Below are 23,847 nucleotides of genomic sequence, written 5' to 3'. Positions count from 1 at the left end.
ATCTGAACTTTGCCTCAGATTATGTTCTTGCTTTCTGTTTGTGCATGTATTAAATTTTGATTCCTAGTGTAGCTGCAATACACTTACTCTTAACACTTAAGTTAAGAGTCTGGTAAACTGACCTAGATTAAGCCTGAGTCTAGAATTACCAATTGTGATTCACCTTAGGCAGGGTAGTCCATTCCAGATCTATGTTCAGTCCATAGGCTCATTGTGGAAAGCTGGCAGTCAGTGATTGTTAGTGTCACTACTAGGTCAAGAGTGGATAAACACCCAAAAATATTCAGAGGAGCAGCTCTGAGGTCAGAAACTGACCATTGATGAAGGGCTGGAGAAGGGCTAACACAAACTGCACATCAGCAGACTAGCTACAGTCTCTAACTGAACACCAGCGAGGTGGAGCTAACATTGTTCTGAATCAATACTCAAACTCAAGCACTATCCCACCTCATGATGATGGTGATGAAGATGACAATTTTAATGATGATAATGATGTTAATGATGTTAATCTTGATGATAATGAGAAGTAGTCATAGTAGTAGTGATGGTGATGGTCATAGTAATGATGATGATGATGATGATGATGGTGATGTTGGTGATGATGATGATTTCAGTTGTCCAGTCAGAATTTAGTACAGTTAGGCTGCGTTCACACAACAGTGTTTTGGGATGAATCCTATCTATCTATCTATCTATCTATCTATCTATCTATCTATCTATCTATCTATCTATCTATCTATCCTACAATTTTAAAGCATTGTATTTCACAGCTTTATTGACTTCATTCAACTTAAAGAACTCATTTTTTTGTCAGTAATGTTGATGGAGTACATATTTATGGAAATATAATGGATTTACAAAACCAGAAGCAAACTGGATTTTTGTCTTTGTGGATGACCAAACAAGTCAATACTTTTAAAATGTTTATATATATATATATATATATATATATATATATATATATATATATATATATATATAGATAGATAGATAGATAGATATACTTTTATTTTTGATTTTTTTAATTGTGTTAGCTTTACAGGATATGAAGAAAGCTGCAGCTGTGCTGTTTGTTTTAACTCAACATGACCATCTTTTTGGAGAGGTAATAATTGTTTTCATGTTCTCCCCCCTCTCTTTTCAACCCTCATTGCTCACTAGCAGCTCCACTTTTCACTCACACACACACACACACACACACACACACACACACACACACACAAAAAAGTGTTCTAGATAATCTGATAACAGAGTTATGGAGAAAAATATTTTAGCTGATTATAATATCAGAATTTGAGTCACTTTCCATTCCACTGGCAGAATGGCCACTAGGGGGCCTGCAGAAAGAGGATACATTTTTAAGTTGACTTTATTTATTTATTTAGTTAGTCAGTTAGTTAGTTAGTTAGTTAGTTAGTTATTTCAATGAACTTTTATTACAACCAATTTTTGGGCAGGCCTAGCAATCTAACTGGATGGGCAGTGAAGCCCTGCCACAGAATCAGGCCTGGTATTTTCCTAAATGGTATCTTTACAGGAAAAGAAAAAAAAAGCTAATTTTAAAGCTTTGCTTTTCAAAGTGTCTATTGGTCCATCCATCATCATGTTCACCTGCGTAAAAAATCACTTTTCATTAATGATTTATTCTCATTGTACTCTCCATTGACCTTACTGGCCCTCGTAAGATTCTGACAGTATGTGTTTTAAGGTTCAGGCTAATAATCATCATTGCTCTCTTGACCTCGACATTCAAGACTGACGTTAGAGGCCTTTCTCAGGGGGCAGGAAATTAAGACAGGGACAGTACACCGAGCTAACAAGTTTAACCCCATAAGCCGAGCGCTCCTGGCTGACCTCACATGCCGAGACAGAAAGTGGAGAAATTTTAAGTACACCCCTCCCCCCACACCTCCCACCTGCCTTCCTCCTACACACAATCAGCGCTGAGCGTTAGCGTGTGGTGATATCGGTGGAGCTGCTGCTTTATTCCCTCTGCTCGCTCATGGTCAGCTAATGAGATCCACAGGCTGAAGGGAAATTGCATTTTCCAACAGTGATGTACTGGCTGTCACAACAATCAGCATGAGCTCTCCAGCTTTTACCCCCTTATTTCTTCATCTGCAACCACACCAACCACACACACTCACACACAGGCACACATACATACATATATATATATATATATATATATATATATATATATATATATATATATATATACAACCCCGTTTCCAAAAAGGTTGGGACGCTGTGCAAAATGTAAAAAAAATAAATTTCAATGATGTGCAAATTATTACAAATTTCTCAGTTTCAACAATTGATATGTTGTCTTGGAAGCATTTTAAATGAAATATAGATTTTAAATGATTTGCACATCATTGCATTTTGTTTTTATTAACATTTTTCACAGTGTCCCATCTTTTTTGGAAATAGGGTTGTATATATCTCTCTGCTGTCAGAAAAAAACCTCATATCTCCAAAATGAGAGCTTTACAGGAGAAAGAAAAAACACACTTTACTTTTAAGGTAAGTCAATGGAACCAGATGTTTTTCCAAGTGATTTTGGTCCATTCTTCATGAAATTCACATACAATGTGAAGAACAACAAGCATTTCCAAATTATGCCAAATATACACATGTGTGTATATATATATATATATATATATATATATATATATATATATATATATATATATATATAGAGAGAGAGAGAGAGAGAGAGAGAGAGAGAGAAACATATATATATGGCATAGGGAAGTGAGAGAGAGAGTCAGGAGAGAGAGTATCATAGTCTTAAATCGTGATTTGAAGGTGTACATCAGCTTTTAAACAGAGACATATTGAAGTGCAAGAATAAAGAGTGAGTTATGTAAGTAATTTTGGGGTCTTCAGTTCTATTTAGCTCCATTTTCAGATATGCAGACGTGCATTTGGTCTGCAGTTCTTACTTTCCATTCATTTGGATCTGCATGGATATACAACTTTGCGTCATATTGCTACATGCTAACTGCTGTCAATATTGTGGCTAATAGAATTACAATCATACAGCATGAACTCTGTACCTCACCTGTAAAGGCTGAACTGTAGATGTATTACAGTTTGTGAACATGAGAGTAAAAAGGCAGTTTTGAACTTTACCCACAATCTTCATGATACATTCATTCAGATTATTCAACAAGTTTGAGTCCCATTCTCACATCAGAGTCCTAACAGTGCAGCCCAGAGAAGAGGATTTTAAAGGACTTATTTATTTCAGAGAGAGAAATAGACAGCAAGAGAGAGAGAGAGAGGGAAAAGGTAAGAAAGAGAAAAAGTGCCTGAGAGAGAGAGAGAGAGAGGACTGTTCTCTCTATAGACATAGTTGAGACTCTGACCTATGATGGCTGTTTAATTCTGAGCGATAAATGTGAGACAGTTTATTCCCTGAAGACTCTCTTCATTAGAAACACAGCAGACAGCAGATAAGTTTGTCTAAACACTCTTTATTTCTTCCTCCATCTATTTGGATATTTTGCCTGTAGCTGTAAATCCAGAGGGGCTGCACGTTGTAGATGATTTTGTTTACATGAACTTTATTGCACATAAACAGTTTTCACTCAGAGCTCGATTCCTCATATGTGCCTGAAGTGCTTGGAGAAACCTTCAGTGTTCGTGTTTACGACTAATGATAGCGTGAAGAAGTAGCATGTCAAAACACTCATTAGATAACTAACAGCTGCTCGCGTCTACTGATGAGTGTGTGTGGATATGAAAGCAGTAACACCAGCATCTTCCTTCAGCAGGGCCTTTAAACAGCTTCACTGTTCCAACATCAACATCAAGCACTTACATTCGACAATGTGTTTACAGGTTTTTAAACACACTACATCAGGTACAACATCGCTATTTCCTTGAATAAAAAGATCTTCATATTGTCAGAATATTCACGGCGCTCCCCTGTGTCCGGACGCTACTCTTGCTGTTTTGGGGGATTTTAATTACAGTAATCTCTGGAAAATTACACCCAAATTCAACCAGTTTGTTAATTTCCCAAACAGGGGAAACATCACTTTGGGCCACTGTTACAATAACATAACACTGCTATCCGAACAAAACCTTGTATCTCCAAAATAACTTTACAGGAGAAGGAAAAAACATACTTTACTTTTAATGTAAGTCAATGGAACCAGACTTTTTGTCCACGTCATTTTGGGCCGTTTCTTTTGGGCCATTCATCATGAAATTTACACACAATGTAAAGAGCAACAGGCATTTTCAGATTATGCTAAAAACTGAAATATGACAAAAATGGAGATACAAGGTTTTGTTCTGACAGCAGCGATATGGAATGCATATACTGCTGTCCCCAAACCCCACTTTGGGGCTTTGACAACCTGGCAATCTTGTTACAGCCCACCTACACCACAAGGCTGAAAGCCAATCCACTCACAGTTTGAACCATTAAGATTGGGACTGACAGTGCACTGGCAGACATGCAGGGTTGCCTAATGGCTACAGACATGAACATTTTTAAGGAGGCCACAGACTATATTCATGACTACACAGAGATTGTTAGTTGTTACATTAGCTGGTGCACTTCTATCTGTGTCCCCTCTTGAACTATTCATGTTTTTCCCAATCAAAGTCCTGGTTCAATGTGGATATACATATGAAGATCAGGAAACAGTGTGAGATTTCAAGTCAGGGGGCATCAGGGAGTATAAATGGGCCCAAAATGAGCTACAAAATTCCCTCAGAGCTGCAAAAAGGGCACAATCCCAAAATCTTGAGAGCCGCTACCTAGATAACAACACATGTAGCATGTGGCAGGGAATCCAATCTGTTACTAACCACAGGAGAAACACGAATAGGACCGAGATGCCACCCTTCCAGACAATCTTAACAGTTTCAATACCAGATTCGACAGACTGAACACAGACATCTCCTCAAAATCCCCCTGTAACCCCGAGGAGACGGCATTCCAGGTGACACACACAGGTACTTAGGGCTTTGAAGCAGATAAACCCCCACAAAGCAGCAGGACGAGATGGCTGTGTGCTGAACAGCTGGCAGGGGTGTACACAGACATTTTTACACCTGTCTCACAGGAAACACTCCCAAGGTCCTTCAAGTCCACCACCGTAGTAACAGTCCCTAAAAAGCCACATCCACAATGAACAACTTTAGGACTGTGGCACTTAAACTGGTCACCATAAGGTGCCTGGAAAAGCTGGTTCTCCAATCCATAAACTCTTTGGTTCCGGGCACGGTGGATCCGCTACAGTTTGCCTACTGCCTGAGCAGATCAGTGGACAATATGGTGGCCCTGATGCATCACTGTACATTGGAACACTTGGACACTAGCAGAACTTTCTGGACTACAGCTCTGCTTTCAACATGATCTGGCCCATGAAGCTGATTGTGAAGCTGGCAGATCTTAGAGTGTTCTCAATCCCCACTGCCACCCCATCTCATCCCATCTCCTCAGTCCTACATCAGTCCTACTACAGCTATGAGGGGGTCTGACCTTCTAGCTACAGGCAGAAGCTGCCCAGAACTCCAGCCCAAGTTCTCAGAGTTCTTCCCCTCCTTCAATCAGTCTTCCCTCATACTACCACCACCATGTTAAAGGCATGCAGATGACATGACCATTCCTGACCTCATAAAATGTCGGGATGAGTCACCAAACAGGGAACTGGTAAACAAAATCATTGTCTATGGAGAGGACAACAATCTTGTTCTTAACAAAGATATACCAAAGAACTTATTCTGGACTTATTCTGCCCCCTCTGCAGCCTCTCACCATCAAGGGGACTGAGGTAACAGGGGCTGACAGTCACAAGTCTCGAGGCCTTCACAAGAAAGAAAACCTGAGCTGGGCCAAAAACACTGGCAACAGTGACGAAAGCACAGCAGCAGCTTTACGTCTTCAGGCCGCTGAAGAAGGCCGGAGTCAGATGTCAGCCCCTCACTCAGGCCTACAGAGGACTCACTGAGAACATTCTCACCAGCGGCATTACCGTGTGGTTTGGAAACACCACCCAGACTGTCAACGAGTCATCAAAACTGCAGAGAATCATGGGCCCTGACCTCCTTTCCATGGACACACTTCTCACACAACTCTACAGGAGAAAAAGCACAGAGTACCTTCAGTGATTGACACCACCCAACAGGTGGAAGAGCTCAGGATACAACCTGAGACACCACAGGCCAGAGAGCATGACCACTCACAAGGCTTCCCCAGCAGCTTTTTTCCAGCTACTGTCAGACTGATTGCTAAGGACATTAACCCTCCGGGGTCCACAAACTCGCCTGAACATCAAATTTTATGTTTCTATATCTCTTTCTCTCTTTGTGAACACACAGAAATATAGTTCAAACACTTCCTGAATCTGTAGAGTCGCCCTTTTCTATTCCATCTTATCACAAGATCATACGTGACTCACATCCGGAGTTATGAGCCTATGAAGAGGGGCTGAGATACACGTCATCTGCCTCTCACCGTATGGAACTGGTGGACTTATGTGTCCATCTACATTCTGTGTGAAACTGACCAATGGACACTCAGGAAATCACTAAGCACTGACCATCACACCGGAAACCCTTCATTCTTCATTCAGTCCACATCGGAGACTCATGTGAAACAGCGTGCAGAGAGTTTACAGCTGCTGAAGCTGCTGCAGCAGTTTTGGAAAGTAGTGATGAAGATAACGGAGCATTTTGATATGAAACGTATGAGGATCATGTTATATGAAGAGCCTTTAAAGAAGAATTTAAGAAGATATGAACAGAGAAAGTGTCTTCAGACCTCACACCATCCCCACCTCATTCACAGCATGGACCCTTAACACCTCATAACACTCACTCACTTTACGACCTGGGTACTTAACTACCTCACCCCTCTCACTCTCCAGGTCTCTGTCGTACAGAGAGTTTCTCTAGTCCATTGTTTTGTCTTATTTTGTGCAATAATTCATAGCGTATATTTTTAGATAATGTGTATTTCATAACGTGTGTATTTATTACTTATGATGTTTTTTTTTTTTTTTACTTGCCTTTCTTTGTCTGTTTTTACAAAGCTGGCTCTGTGAGATTCGCACAAGATTTCCGGTGTACCTGTTCTGTCCTTTACCTGTGCAAATGACAGTAAAATCTCTTGAATCTTGAATGTGGAGTTTTCATCATGCTTAACATTAGACCTCCCCCCTGAATTCATAATGCATCCACACTGTATACCATATATATTAGTGGAGCTATACCAAATAGAATGTATCACAGTCTGTAACAAGTCAGCCTTAGTCAGACCCGTGTGGTTAAAATTAAAAAAAGAAAAAAGAGAGAGAGACTACTCGTTTGTCCAAAATCCACAGTCAAGGTAGAAAAAACAGGCGAAGGTCAAAACCAAAATGAGTCAACAGTGTACAAACATAACACAGATAAATCCAGGCAACCAAAGTCTAAAAACGGCACAGGCAGAAGGAAGAGCCGAAAATACAAACAATGGGTCAGATACACAAAAAGCAGATCAGAACCCGTACAAAAACACTCAGTAGCTCAATGAATGAAGCAACAGCTCACCACTAACCCAGCCTAAAGCCCGGGCTTATTAACTAACTGAATCTAGTCAGATGATACATAAAACAGGTGAAGAACATCAATAGTCAGAGGAAGCTGATCTCTGACCTTGATGTCATGTTTTCACCCAGAGGGTTCTGGGAGTTGGAGTCCTGGGAGTCACGGCTGGAGGGATGCGTGACACAGTGCCACAGTTTAATGAAATAAAACTTTTAATACAGTTTATGCATTTATCACATTTGGTATCAACTCTTGCTGTTTTAGGCTGAAATATAGAAGGTAAAAAGGATGAGGCTGTAATGTTAGCTGTGGTAACAGACTGTTGGCATTTGTCTGTTTATCTAAAAGATGTTCTCTGTACATTTCAATGTGATCTACTGTGGCTTTTTATGGTCTTGTTCTGGGTTTGATTTGATGTAGTAATGTCAAAATAATGAGTGGTGCAGGGCAGTCAGTTGCACAGAGATGCTGAATGTTGGCATCAGTGTGCAGACCTTCATTAAAAACAATAGTTTCTGATTTATGGATGCTGCATGTGGTATCGCGTCCAGCATGCAGCAACTGTCAGTGAGAAAAACATTTATGTTGATGCATATATGAAGTAAAAGACTTGCAAACAAAGAGCTAAAACTCTTAAACATATATTGTGAAAATAGTATACATCAATACAAAGGTCACCTCATAGCCAGATCACTCCCCAAGACCTCTTATAGGAAGTAAGTATAGGAAGCAGACAAAGAAGGCCTCAACATCACCGAATGTGGTTGGAATTACTCGTATTGTGAGAAGCAAAAATGCTAAACCAACTTCTAGGACTGAACTTTGGAGGTGTGGCTGCAGATTTCTTAAAAAAAACTGAAAGCTAAAAAAAGGAAGCTGTAATAAAGATAAATTGTGCTGAAAGTTTTAATATTATGTTTAGTTGTTGAGGCTATTGTGTACTTTTCTATTAAATATGTTTTCTGCTGAAAAATGAATACTTTATACATAACAGCCAATTTGAATGGAATTTAAATGAATGAAGAAATGGTCTCTGACTTTTGCACAGTAATGTATTTCCTTATGTGTACATGACAAAAACATCTGGTTAAATAAATAAATAAATCCAATTAGGCTTAATGGCCTGTGCAAGTTTTCACCTGTGTTTGGTTACACCATAGATTTATGGAGAAATAAAAAGAGCAAAGAGTTTGTGTAAGGTGCAGTATCCAGCAGCCAGATTAAAGGTAAGTACTAAAAAGTACATTTTCTCATATCATTGACTTTAATGAAGCTCCAAGGTTGTATTTGGAGGTGATATCCAAAGCGCAGGCTGGTTATGAGGGAAATCTTAGCCTTTCCAGCAGGTTTTATGACGGACGGACTGCAGGCCTGTGCGGTTGCAGAAAATCTTTAGACTGAGGAACATGAGCCAGTGACAGGATCAGAGGCCATGCCCAATCTGCTGTAATTCAACCACAGATATGGACTGCAGGACAGCTCCCGAGACTAATGTATTTCCTGCATAGTTAACGCACAGATAAAGATCAGCCATTTCTCAGCTAATCGTTATCATTATGGAACACGATACAATGATACGCGTGATCGCTCGGACTGATACACTACCGTAGAGATGGTGGGCATGCAGCGTTTGAGTGGACCTTAATCATGGAATTACTGGCCTCAATTAGGCCACTTCAGCACGGGAGACTGGGGTCAGTTATAATAGGGGTCAGTTCTGCCAAACGCTCCAATCAACAGCAAACTACAGCACTAATGTCACTCACTCTGCACATGCTCAGTAGAGTCCCTGGACTTTATTGCGAAAAGTGATGAAAATCAAGATTAAAATGTCTTTATTGGCTAATTATACTTGTATGTATGAAAAATGCAATACAAATAAATATAAACATATTGTGCAAAAGTATCAGGCATCTGAGAAAATGATTAAAATGAGCAGTAGACATACATCATCGGAAAACAAAACATCTCTATTTTTTATCATTTTTCAGTTTTTGACATAATTGAAAGTACCAATTTTGCTACACATTGTGTGTAATTTTCATGATAAATGGACCATCAGAAATGACCCAAAATTACTTGGAAAGAAGTCTGGTTCCATTGACTTACATTAGTGGGTAGAGTATGTTTTTCCTTCTCCTGTAAAGTTACCATTATGGAGATACGAGGTTTTGTTCTGACAACAGCAATGTGTATGTGTGTATATATACATACATTAAACAAAGGTGTCAAAATTTTACCATTGACCCCAACAATGAGCAGTAGAGCATAATATAATATACACATAACAAAATTTGCCTAAACACTAGGGAGACAATCCAAAATGTACATTATATTCAAAATATTTATTTGCTAATAAGTTTTTGAATATGATGTACATTTTGGATTGTCTCCATAGTGTTTAGGCAAATTTTGTTATATTATGTGTATATTATGTTATGCTCTACTGTAAAAATAAAAAATAATGAAAAGTATGCTTGTTATAACAAACCCTATACCTTGTTACAGCTGAGCTCATTGGTGAGGTCAACGGTAAAATTTTGGCCCCTTTGTTTAATCCCAAAATTGACCAGGAGCCACTGTTGGGTGCACATTTCTATTCCTCACTTCTAAGACCTGAATATAACTCTATATGACCATTTATATGGTTTCTATTTGCAGTGCTTTAGAGCTTTCAGATCCTCATACTTACAAAAAAATATAAAAGTACTGTAACTCATTTCATTGATGGGAATAATTGGAGCATTTCTGTCCTTAAATTTAATTTCAAACATATTCAGATGTCAGTATGTTGCGGTGTTTGTGCAGCATGAATAGTTAACAGAATAATGTGACTATAATGAATGAAAAGATCAGAACGTTTGGTTCCTGAGGTTTACCAAACGTGTGTAGAACGTTGTGGCTGACCGCAGTGTCCCCTCCAGAGCTGCGTTAGTGCGCAGTGTCGCCGGGGGAAGGTGAAAGCTCTGGCATCGGCGGCCGTTTGGAGGGTCTGGTGGCATGGGGGAATATTTGCAGGGGGGTTATTTGAGGAGCGCATTGTCATAGTGCCCATGTGTCTGTTTAGAAAACAGCTGTTTATACAAATCTCTTCTGAAAACAATATCGCTCAGCCACGCTGGATCAAATGTGCTGGGGAAGAGGATTATTTTAGACCGAATGAAATGTTTCTGCCAAATAACTGCTGCTGATTATGGATTTAGTAGTGCTGCAATACCCAGCAGTGCATCTTAAACTGTCTGAAATACATAAACCCAAATACATATCTGGGATAAATATACTTACAGGAGCATGTTCCACACAGCTTCAGCGTTCCTGTTCATCTGGATAAACAGAGACGCAGGTCTCCAGTATCTTCTGCGTCTCCAGCATCTGTGAACAGCTTTTCACTGCAAAAAAAAGTAAAATCATATAATAATAATAATAATAATAATAATAATAATAATAATAATTTGACATAGAGATAGAGATACATTTCTCTATGTTTTCTACAACTTGACAACAATGAGTGAGCATTAATAGTAATAATAATAATAATAATAATAATAATAATAATAATGTCTTTGATATAAATCTAGGTGTTTTTTCTCGATTTTATTTTCACAATTTGAAAACAAGTACCAAGCATGGACAATACTTATAACCTGATGTTGATTGCTTAGTATTAATATTAATAATAATAATATTACTGATCATTTCACATATTTGATATGTATGTAATATATGTTCTTGGTATATTGACATATATTTCACAATATATAAAAAACAAGTCTTTGCAATTAGCACAGTAATAACAGTAATAGCAATGCCGCTAATACTACTACTACTAATAATAATAATAATATGCCCTGCGATGGACTGGCGACCTGTCCAGGGTGTATCTTGCCTTCTGCCCAATGACAGCTGGGATAGGCTCCAGCAACCACCGCGACCCAGAAGGATAAGTGGTTTAGATAATGTATGTATGTATGTATGTATGTATGTATAATAATAATAATAATAATAATAATAATACTTTTCACAATCTGAAATATTTTCTAGATTTTTTTTTTCACTTTTTTCTCTTGCTGCTGCTATGGAATCCCAGGTGGTTGCTAAGGTGTTGCTCTGCCTTTGCTATGTTATCCCATGTGGTTGCTAAGGTATTGCTAGGCCTTTGCTATGTTATCCCATGTGGTTGCTAAGGTGTTGCTAGGCCTTTGCTATGTTATCCCATGTGGTTGCTAAGGTGTTGCTAGGCCTTTGCTATGTTATCCCATGTGGTTGCTAAGGTGTTGCTAGGCCTTTGCTATGTTATTCCATGTGGTTGCTAAGGTATTGCTAGGCCTTTGCTATGTTATCCCAGGTGGTTGCTAAGGTGTTGCTAGGCCTTTGCTATGTTATCCCATGTGGTTGCTAAGGTGTTGCTAGGCCTTTGCTATGTTATCCCATGTGGTTGCTAAGGTGTTGCTAGGCCTTTGCTATGTTATCCCATGTAGTTGCTAAGGTGCTGCTAGGCCTTTGCTATGTTATCCCAGTTGGTTGCTGAGGTGCTGCTAGGCCCTCGCTATGTTATCCCTGGTGGTTGCTAAGGTGTTGCTAGGCCTTTGCTATGTTATCCCAGTTGGTTGCTGAGGTGCTGCTATGCTGACATTTTATGAAATGAATTTGTGGCAGGTATATATGAATTTTCTCAACATTCTGCTATTCATTTTCTATGAGAAGAAATTGTGAATGAACAGTGTACAAAAAAAATTATGTGTGACTCTAATAGGTGGTACAATCCTGCAAAGTCTTGTGATTCTAGCAACAAAGAAAAGTGTATGATAAAAAAGTAATAATAATAATAATAATAATAATAACATGAAGAAGAAGAAGAAAAAGAGGATGCAGGAGAAGATAACACATAGTAAGCTGGCTTCATTAAATCAACTTAATTATCACTTTTTTTCTCAGAGATTGCTGAAAACATACTAAATCTGGCCAAATCCTTGTAGAAGCCTTCAGTGGCCATGACCTGAAACAGTAGAGAGAGCAGCACCAGAAGAGGAGCAGAGGAAAGGAACGGAAAGGCCTGCATTCTCTCTTGGGGAGCGGCCCCGAGACACTTCCCCCTCAACAGCAATCAATATCCAGCCGTGGGTAAAAACCCTGGCTGGCCGGGCTGCCCCTGCAGGCTGTGGAGCTGCACAGATGGGTTTAGTGTGGCCTTGGACAGCGCTGGATGTCAATACCATTCCCTTCCGCACCTTCAGCTCGCCATTCCCTCTCCAACAGCAACCCCCCCAGAGCTCTAGTGGCAGGTTGTACATTTTCCCAGCAGCCAGCCAGCATTACCTCACCCTTTTCACGTTTTTACCCCCCACACACCCCCACCACCCAACTCCTGCCCTTCCTCTTCCCTGTTTCCTCCTCTCAGCCCACTGGCTCTGAAATTGCGCTGACAGCCTTTACAATATGTCACAGAGAATCTCCTTCACTGTTAATATTTCACTAAAATGCCAATGGAGGCACTCGTCAGACTCTCGGGACTCCAAACACACACACATATACACACTCTCTGGTCTCCTAACACAGAGAGGACGAGGCCACAGAGCAGCATAAACAAGTCAGCGCTGAGAACAACCTGCAGAGCATTTCTCTATTTATTTATATAGATACTGTTGTAGTACTGTGCAAAAATCAGAGACCAGCCGTTTTCAGGAGATGTTTGTGAGGAGATTAGATAAGCACAATTTGCACGATGAAGGAGAAAGTCGAAGTAAATTATATACAATAAATGATAAAACAGGAGTTTTGTTAGAAACCAAATAAAGGCTACAGAGAAAATGGGGCTCCTAACAATCATCTGGAAGACCTTTGAGAGAGAGGAGAAAATCAAGCTGCTTCAGATCTGAAAACATCCACAGGTGTTTCTGTCCATCCTTCCACTGTGAGAAGACGACTCAGTGCTGTGGGTCTGAAAGGATGTGTAGCTGTTCAAGAAGAACCTCACTGAGAAAAGGAGACGGACACATCAAACAAAGAAGCTGAACGATGGACTGACCACCCCAGAGTCCAGACCTCAACACCACTGAATGTGTTTGATTACTTCAGAAAACGATCAACCAGCTTCTAAGACTGAACTTTGGAGGTGTGTCTGCAGATTCTTTGAGGAAATGAAAGTGAGTCTCCTGAAAAGAAGCTGGAATAAAGGCAGAGTGACATTCTGTTCATATGTTTTCTGGTGAAAAACAAATAACTATGTATTAAAATTAAACAATGTATTAAAAATGTTTTAAAATTTCATGATGAATTTATTAATAGAAATGCTGCAAAAATCTAATTTCATTGACTTTCATTAAAGGTCAAGAATGTTTCTAAAAAATGTCTTATCCCCTGGTATACATACATACATATATATATATATATATATATATATATATATATATATAGAGAGAGAGAGAGAGAGAGAGAGAGAGATAGATAGATAGATAGATAGATAGATATTTACATCTATCTTTCTATCTATCTCCTCAGAAGTGCAACATGTTTATGAGGATGGAGGAATCAGCAAATGTTTGTTTCACCTTACAATTTAGTCAAATGTTGGTTTTGGTTATGCACACAAGGCTTTTACACGTGTTTATTTATTTATTTTTTGTTGTTGTTTTGTTTTTGTTTTTGTTTTTTTGTTTAAACATTTTTCATACTTGTTGTTTTTTTGTTTTTTTTTAACACACAGAACACACATCTGCACATTTTAATACAAAACTACTGTTTATTTTCTGAATTTAGCATAGATTGTGACCTGTGCAAATGTTATGGCACACACACACACACACACACACACACACACATTTTCTAAGCCGCTTTATCCTTCAGGGTCGCAGGGAAGCTGGAGCCTATCCCAGCAGTCACTGGGCAGAAGGCAGGAAACACCTTGGACAGGTCGCCAGTCCATCACAGGGCATGTTGTGGCACATTATATATATTTATAAAATTAAACATATTTTTCCAGTATGTTAGACTCAGCAAATGAATAAAAATTGTGCACTAAAATCAGTTTATTGCAGAGGAGGCATTATTCTCACTTAGAAAATCAAAGATCATGTAATTTGACCAGGGATGTTCAAATTTTTGCAACTGTGTATGTCTCCCCAAGCTCAGCAGAAATTTAATGTATCAGCCAACTTCACTTTATTCTGACCGCTAAACAACAAGCTAGCTAGACAGTTAGCTTAGTTAGCATCACCTTCTACACAGGCTCATTCGGTAAAGCTTTCAGCAGGACTTTCTGCTGACAGTGACTGGAGCCATTTACCTCCCTGGTGTTTGGCTCTGTTTGGCTGTAGATGAGTTGGGGGTGTGCTATGATGGTTTCTCCAGCACTGGCTGGCAGGCAGCTTACTTCCAATACCTCTACTGATGCTTCCAGCAAAATATTTGGTTTAACAATTTTCTTTCAGAAATATCCAAGTTTAGAATGTCAAAGTTCTAGTAGACAATTTTTGTGTGAAGAAAACCACCTTGTGCGAAAGCAGAAGTGCTCGCGCAAGGAAAATTAGCCCAACACTCAACTTTCTGCTCGCTATTGAGCTTCTGCTCCTGCAAGAGTTTCATTAATTATTGACAGCTGTGGGCGGGTCCCGACATATGATTGGTTACTACTGATTTCATTGACTGTGTTGTGATTGGCTGGCTACCAGTGGTCGCCAGAGCTTCTGCTGCGTAGAAAAAAAACGGGAACAGAACTTTGGTTCTAAAAGACGACCTTCAGAGTCGGCCAGTACAATGGAGCTAGCTGAAACACTGCCTGTAACTACTGAATTCTCTCTTTGTGAAAGTTCAGTAATCATGATTAATCATCCTCAGCCAGTCTGAAACCATTTTGTAGAAATATTTCATACTTATAGTCAGCCAATGAATGACCTGGTTTTCTCGCGCGAGTAGTTCTCTTCACATGCGCGAGGGGTTTCTTCATGCGCAAGAGCAGTTTTCCTCGCTCAAAGAGTGGCGCCATAACAGCCTTCATGAACCAATTTGCAACAGTGCCATCCTGTTAGATAGGAATATCAAAGACAGGAGCTCAGACAGGAACAGGAAGCAGAACATCAAAATACGCTCATTTTCAATAAAATATCATTATGCTGTACATTAGGAAAGGGTTATTTTCTGTTTTCTTTGTCTGTGAAATTAGAGAATTAGGGCCAATTTAACAGTAATATTTAAAGTTTCACTTTCATTCAGTTCTGTTTTTTTATTATGTATTTAATTGCATGTATTTACTTATTTATTATTGTTTCACAGGTTCAGTGCTGCACACAGTGAGTTTGTCTCAATATCTAGTGAGCTGGCTTGTTCCCTGCTGGCTAGACAGGCAGCTGTGTAGGTAAGGAACAGTTTAATGGGCCCATATGCTACACTTTTCTTGGATTTTTTTCTTTCTTGTTTTTGTCCACCCCCATCCCCCTGCTCATAATTCTTTATCACTATAATTAAAGATGCTGTCTTTGTTATTAATACATGCAAAAGATTTCTGAGTGCCTGACCTGAATTGTGTCTCTTTCAAATTTGTTTTCAAAAAGTGTGGAAATTTAGTTTTTTTCTTGATAAATGCTGTTTAAAATGCTCCTTATGTGGTAATGAGACACAACCAACAGCTACACAAACACCACAGTAAATACTGTATCCGCATGCATATTTTTCATGTTCTTGCAACACTATAATGCTGTGATTTAGATGAAAATGAGCATAGAAATTCATATGTAAAATTTATAATAAAGCTAATTATGAAGTTAATATATAAATATCCACTCATGTTCAGTTTTGTTGTTTTGTTAATTCCCAAGTCCAGTGCTGAACGCCACAAAAATCATTGTAAACAGACCCTTTCAGCCTGTATATTGTACACAGCCTGGCTCCCCCAGTAACTCGCAACTAGTGCAAATGTGCAAATGTGACTGATTTAATGTTGAGGGGGGAAAAAAGGCAAAGGAGGAGCCGTCAGCTCGGCTCTGTTCTCCGAGAGGGGTTTCTAATGTTAGAAAGCAGCTCAGGGCGACAGCTTACGCAGGGGCCGCGCAATTCTTAGCTCGGACAAAAAAAGGGGGTCAGGAAATAATGACTAGAGGAATCTATCTTACGGACAGGGTAAGTAATGTTTAATTTGCATTAGAGCGCACTAAGGGCCCTAACACACAAGGTTAAAGTAAGTCCTGCTGCCCCATTTCCTAAAGACATTTCACAGTTATTTACTGTGCGGAGGCCAGCCGGAGTATTACAGGGTGGAACAGTGCCGTTATTTCAGACCTCAGACTCTATGAGTCTGCTTTAATAGAGATATTAGTATGAGGGAGGCATGTAGAGCGAGGCCACTGAAGGGCTGAGTGCACAGTGAGAGCTCACTCTGTCTGCCGAACTCACACAGTGTATTCAAGCACTCTTGTGGTGTATTGGTGAGAGTGAGATACATGGGTAGAGATGATATGTTGCAGTGATTAATAACAAGCTGTCAGACACTTTTGTTTTTCTTGTTTAACCCTTAAAACCCTAAAATGTTGGGGGATTTTTTTGGTATTTTGAGTCAATTACAATACAATGAGAGACATGAGACAGTCACACATGCCATATGTTGTTATTTTCAGGAGGCTGCACAGATATGCCATTATTTTACATGTAAATGCTAACAGAGATTTGATATCTTTATGAATTTGGCTAATTTTTTTATCAAAAATGTAACCAGTGCATGCACAAATTTGTAAATTTTTGCTTATAGAGATCTTGAAAACAAGTGGGACTTCAGATACCTTTTCAGAAATGGTTAGTCTGGAGTGTCTGTGAGCTGCAAGTGCAAGAATTTGCATGGTGATTTATTCTATTGGTCATTTTTGAGTAAAAATAAATAATTATCAAAAGGCAGCCATGTTTTTTATTGATTTTCTGTCCTCTTGGATTCGTGCTCAGTGCTAAAACTTTGATACACAGCAAGACAGGCTTTATTTTAACTACAAATTGAGTTACATTTTTAATATCACCTATTTTTAATACTCAAAATCAATGTAAACGGAAAGACAGAACTAGATATTATTAATTTTATAATCATACTTATGATATTTTGTGTTATATATCTGTTAATATACTTTCAGTGCAGATATCCACTTCAAATGTTCACACGTAGTGATATACTTTGTTCTCATGCCGTTTTTGACAAGTACAGCTTTGAGAATTAAACATTAAGATTTGCAATTTCAAAATGCTCTATAAATTTTTGGGATTCAAATCAGGAGATCAGCTAAGCCATGCAAGCACCATCTCCTCTATTAGACACCAGATTTATTTTGGTATTTGGTATTTTTACACTCTTGAGCACTTTATCAGGAACGCTATCCTAATACTTGGGTACATTCTTAAAAATCACAGTTCTGCAAGGGTTCTTTAGTAAGGAAAATGGTTTTCCATAGAACCATGAACACTCAAAGAACCCTTTGCATGATTAAATGATTCTTTGCATCATTAAATGGTTCTTCAGATTGATGGAGAATGTGCTATAGATGGCATATATAGAAAATGGTTCTATTTATGACCAATGATGTGTTGTGATGATGTCAAGCCTGTAACAACAGAAGAACTCTTTTCAAAAAGGTTCTATATAGGACCATCCTGTAGCACATTCTACATCAATCTGAAGAACCGTTTCACAATGAGAAAAGCCCTTTAATCATGTAAAAGGTTCTTTGAGTGCTCATGGTTCCATATAGAACCATTTTCCTTACTAAAGAACCCTTGAATAACCATCTTTTTTAAGTGTGCAGGGCCTCCCTTCGCTCTCAAAACAGCCTCATGGCATAAATTTCACAAAATATTGGAAACATTCTTTTAAGATTCTGGTCCATGTTGACATGATTGCATCAGTTTTTCAAAATGGGATAGAGACTGTTTTTTGTTTTTGTTTGGATCTCTGCTGCTGCATTTTATATGATTTGTAGAATATGTATTATTTTCTTAAGAAGCCCAGTAAAAATACCAACTCTGCTTCTAAGAAATGCATAAACACGTTTGGTAACACTTTCTATGAATATCACCTTTGTAAGCATCTATAAACACATTCATAGCATGTTATAATGCATTCATAAGGCATTATGGCTATAAATATTTATAAAAATGCATTACATGTTATAGCCATGCTTATTATGCATTATGAATTGTTAACATAATACATTATAAGTACTGATCATAACAAATTATAAGAGCTCATAAGTCGTATTTGTCCGCTCTAAGTAAAGTGAAGCGTACTGTACTAAAGCCTCCTCCAGTGTTCAGAGTGAGGCTTCAAGTTGAAGTATTTACTGAAGGATTTACTGAAACACTAAAACATTCACAGTAAAGCACATTACAGGCTTCAAATGTCAGAGTTTAAACTAGAGCTGCCATCAGTGTTTTACCCAATGTGGGAAAGGTAATGTTCACCACCGTTAGCTTGCTATTTGTCTTTACTTTACGCTCTCCAAGCTGGGACTGACTTCTTTGGCACTGACAGTATAACATGTTATCAACACTACTTATAATGCATTATATTAACAATTCATAATGTATAATAAACATGGCTATAAAGTGTAATTCAGTGTAATTATTTTTTATAAATGTTTATAATCATGTTTATAATGCTGTATGAAGGCATTATAACATGTTATAAATGTGTTTATAGATGCTTACAAACGTGACATTCATTGAAAGTGTAACCACAAGTTTCTCTGCATCACTCTGGGATAGAAAAGGCAGAATCTTAGCAGTTTAATGTGCTGTTGCATTTTTGAAAACGGTTTTACTCTATGAGATTTGTAACAAGCACTTTGAACGTCTAAATGAAAATGTAACAAGTAAAATACATGTTTAAATTCTTGGAAATGTGATTGAGTAAAAGTACTAGTAGTCAGTTTCAGTAATACTTTGGTAAAAAACTATTAAAATGATACTTAAACATAATAACAGAACAGATTTCCGTGATGTTTTGTCCTATTAAATTAGCTGTGTGCGGTTGTTTCTACACTGAGTGAGCTGGTGTGGTCTGTCACCTTGCCGGCGGGTCCTGAGTCTCTGAGGAAGTGCGTATCTGGTCCTGGTACTGATCCCACTCTGCTGGGGCTCTGAAAGGAGACACCGTGGGCAGGAGTTCATTTAGATTCATGTTTGATCAATGGAGTGGCTCTGTATGGACTGGGACGAAGCTTCAAGGCGTCACCACACTCGTCTCTGTAAACTACTCCACCACTCCACAGAGAAAAAGAGGGGACAGGATGAGGGAGAGCAAGAAGAAAATGGTAGAGATACAGACAAATCGAAGGGGAAAGCAAAGGAGGGCTGCTTCTGCATTTTCCTCCCTCTTTTTGTAAAGGTAAAGGGATAGTTTGAGGACAAAAAGAATCAAATTCACTTTATTTCGCCCCTCAAATGCAGATCAGCCAAAACATGCTTGGTGTCTGAAGTTTCCATCTCCGGCCACAGCAAAAAATCATGCTGGTATTTCATATGAATTATTTCTGACTCGTAGATCATTGAAACAAGTGGAGAAACTGTGTGGAAAGTGCAGATTCTAAACTGTGAATCTGTATCACATTTGTGTATGTGAGTTGGAAGAGGTGATATATTTTATTATGATCTGAATTTGATGGAAAGTTATTGCTGTGAGTTCAGTCTTATTCTTCTTACAGAACAAAACATCCTTTACATTTTTGCTGTTTTCATCTTTTTTGAACATTGAAACAAACATAAACATGTCAGAAGTGCAGACTCAAACCTGTATATGCAGAATGTAAATTGAAATTCAATTCATTCAGTTTTATAATTTATTATGTTTTAATAATTAAGTGTAATTTAGGTGACACTTTATAATAACAGCCCCCTATAAATACTGTCTTTCATCTTTTTTGGTTTTATTATATATGTGTAATTGTTAATATGCTATAGCTTTATAAATACATTATTAGGGTGCAACATCATGATAGGGGTCAAAAAATGTTTAATTATGTTTTATAAAAGTACATATGCATTTTTTAATAATTCCCTAAGAATTAAGGAAAGGTTTATGCACCATGGAGTAACAGGACCTGCATAATGGTTTAAAACACAATGTAGGCGATTCATTCCTACTTATTATGAACTGACTTTATGACACATAACATTAACATAACATTATAAGTTTAAGTATCATTTTAACTTATTTAATAACTAAATCATTATTAATAATCTTTTAATGAATAATAAATAAATAATAATAATTATAATACAATAAGAATAATTGTGCATTATTTATATGTCACCAAGGAATTTCAAAATTTGAATGGTACCATTAATCTGTACCTTTTATTAAGGCATATGTAACTAATATATCACTGTGGTCAGAAGAAAACCTCGTATCTCCAAAATGGTAACTTTACAGGAGAAGGAAAAAACCTACTTTACTTTTAATGTAAGTCAATGGAACCAGAATTTTTTCCAAGTCATTTTGGGCCGTTTCTTTTAGTCCATTCATCATAAAAAAGTATTTTTTAAATTATGTCAAAAACTGAAAAATGTGAAAAATGGAGATATGAGTCAAGTCAAATTTATTTGTATAGCGCTTTTTACAACTGATGTTGTCAGAAAGCAGCTTCACAGAAATCCATTAAGGACAAAGTTTTAACATGAAATGTAAATCCTCCAGGTGAGCGAGCCAGGGGCGACAGTGGCCAGGAAAAACTCCCTCAGAGCTGAGGAAGAAACCTTGGGAGGAACCAAGGCTCACAAGGGGGACCCATCCTCCTCTGGTCAAACTACCTACACAATTATTATACTTCTAATATTAATAGTAGTAGTAGTAGTTAGGAGATTTTATTCCGACAACAGAGATATTCTTATTACGAGATGTTAATTAACTATTAGACAGTGATTAAGTTGCTGTTTATTAGGAGCTGTTATTATAGACTGTTTGTTTGTTTTCAGATTGTCAACAGAGAAAACAAAACTACCAACCAAGACTGTGGCAAGAAAATGAAAGAGCTTTCCATGAACTATAGTTAATCATATGAAAATAAAACATAAATCGCAGTGTTAGACGTGATGCATACAGTTGTATGCAAATGTTTGGGCACCCCTGGTCAAATGACATGTTTTGTTGATATTCTAAGTGCAAATAAGTTAAAACATCCTCTACACACAGGATCATACTTGAAAATGATATTTTGCATAATTTCTATTTTCAAGCTGGACTAGGTAAGATTTGGGGATTTGGAGACCTCTCTGGTAGAAAGGTGTAATTGCACACAGTGTGCGGAAGAACTCTTTGTAACAAGGATTGTGTTTCAGACACCCACAAGCGGATGAATCTGATGTTTGCAAGTGCGTTGAAAAAGAACTTGGTGGAGGAGCGTCTTCTGAGGATGTGAGTGAATTATCTACTATTATCATCATATCTTCATCAGTGTAATGTTGATTTTGAGATTATTTGAGACCTGAATATCGAGTCGGACCTTCTTTTTGAGTCTGTGAGTGTGACGTGAATACATAAAAACGTATGACGTGGTCTGAAAAACTCCCGACTCGATGCCTCTGACTTTTAATCTATTATTTCAGGCTTCACAGTGTGACTCGCATCAGCGCACGCTCACCATATTTCAGCATATTTTTGTCTCCTGACTCAGTAGTACCACTTCTTTCACCTTTAACAAAAGAACCGTACACAGTGCTGCATTAGATTATAACACTAAAAATGATTCAGTGTTTTAACTTAAAGTAAGTATCCTAAAGTAAGTTTGAGTTCATTGAACTTCAATAATGTAATAGAACAATAATCTGTTTTACATTTGACATTCTGTTAACTTATTCTTCGAAGTTCAGTGAACACAAAATTTCGACCAGTTTACCTACTTTTTTAAGTTAACACACAATCATAATTTACAAAATATGACACAAATAACAGTGTCACACACGTAAGTTTACGTTACTGTGTTATTGGTTATCATTACATGTTAATAACATAGCAAAACGTCAGTTATAACTCACCGAAAGGCATTCGAAGGCCTGCACTTGATCCGGCCTGTTTCCATGTCCTTCTACAGCTTCTGTCTCCATTATCACATATTCATCAGTGCGGTAATCTGCTGCAGTGTAGTCAGTGCAGATAACCTGAAGAGTTCATCCCTCAGTGTGTTTATCATTGCAGCCGGTGTGTGGGGGGAATGTAAAGGAGCGGAGGCCGTGGTAGGGGGCTTGGTGAGGTGTGTGCATACATGATTTATACGGTTTAGAGAATGAGAAGGAGAAAGTAAGACAGGGACGACCTTCCCCTATGCCTACATCAAGTCCCGTTTCCATTACGCTCGTTATTCAGCCGCTAAACGCTGCTTTACTGTGTTGTACTTAAACGTTTCGTAATCGCAGTTGTCACATAAGCGCGCTGATCTTAATCCATCACCTTCAAACCTTTGTGGATCTAATTCATTTGAAACGTCTCCTTATTCCATTTCTTTACCACGCAGGCGGCGTGAGGAGTGTGCGGAGGCCTCAGAAACAGAACGGCTCTGTCTGATTTTCCACACGTCGAAGAGTGAAATTAGATATGACGGTGCGCTCGTACGGCTGCAGGCGTAGCCAGCCGAGAGCTGTACAAAGCAATTTCTGCTCCGTGCCGAACAAAAAAGGGCTTTAGCCCAACGAGGAGCACACAGGGAGCATCCTTCTGTAATCCTGCCAGTCAGTCTGTGAATCTGTAGGATGGCAGAAATATTATCTAAGCATTGTTATAGGCCTACTTAGCAGTACTCTATTTAATTAGCATTTAGCTCTGTGGCTCTGCGTAACGAGAGCGTTGAGCCTGACAGGAGTTTAAGAGAAGACAGATTTGTTCAACCTCTTTTCACAGTAGACAGTCTGTCCCTGCTTTGGGGGTCCTTCAGTTCAACTATGCATTGTTTTTCCTTAAGGATCCTGATGGGGTGTATTCGTATGATGGAAATGTGAAGGATTTACAAAACAGGTAGGCAACATATAAAGTGTTTTGTGTTTAACCCTTGTATGGTGTTCAGGTCTGTGGGACCCATTTTCAATGTTTACCAAAAGAAAAAATGACGTGATTTATTATTATTTCAACCTGAGATTCTTGGTCTTTACTCATTTTCTGTAAAGAACATATAAAATAACCCATTTTCAGTGCCTTCACTCTGTTCACCCCCCACACGTTTATATTACACAAGTGGTGTTGGGTGAACCCGCGGGGAGTAAAAGTGTGGAGGTGCTGCGTCCTTCACTCTGTTCTCCTCCTACATGGCCTGCTGTTAGTTTGTGTGTGTGTGTGTGTGT

This window comes from Colossoma macropomum, unplaced genomic scaffold (genome assembly GCF_904425465.1).
Source record: "Colossoma macropomum unplaced genomic scaffold, Colossoma_macropomum, whole genome shotgun sequence".
Taxonomy (NCBI): domain Eukaryota; kingdom Metazoa; phylum Chordata; class Actinopteri; order Characiformes; family Serrasalmidae; genus Colossoma; species Colossoma macropomum.
Note: the sequence above shows the minus strand (reverse complement) of the source record.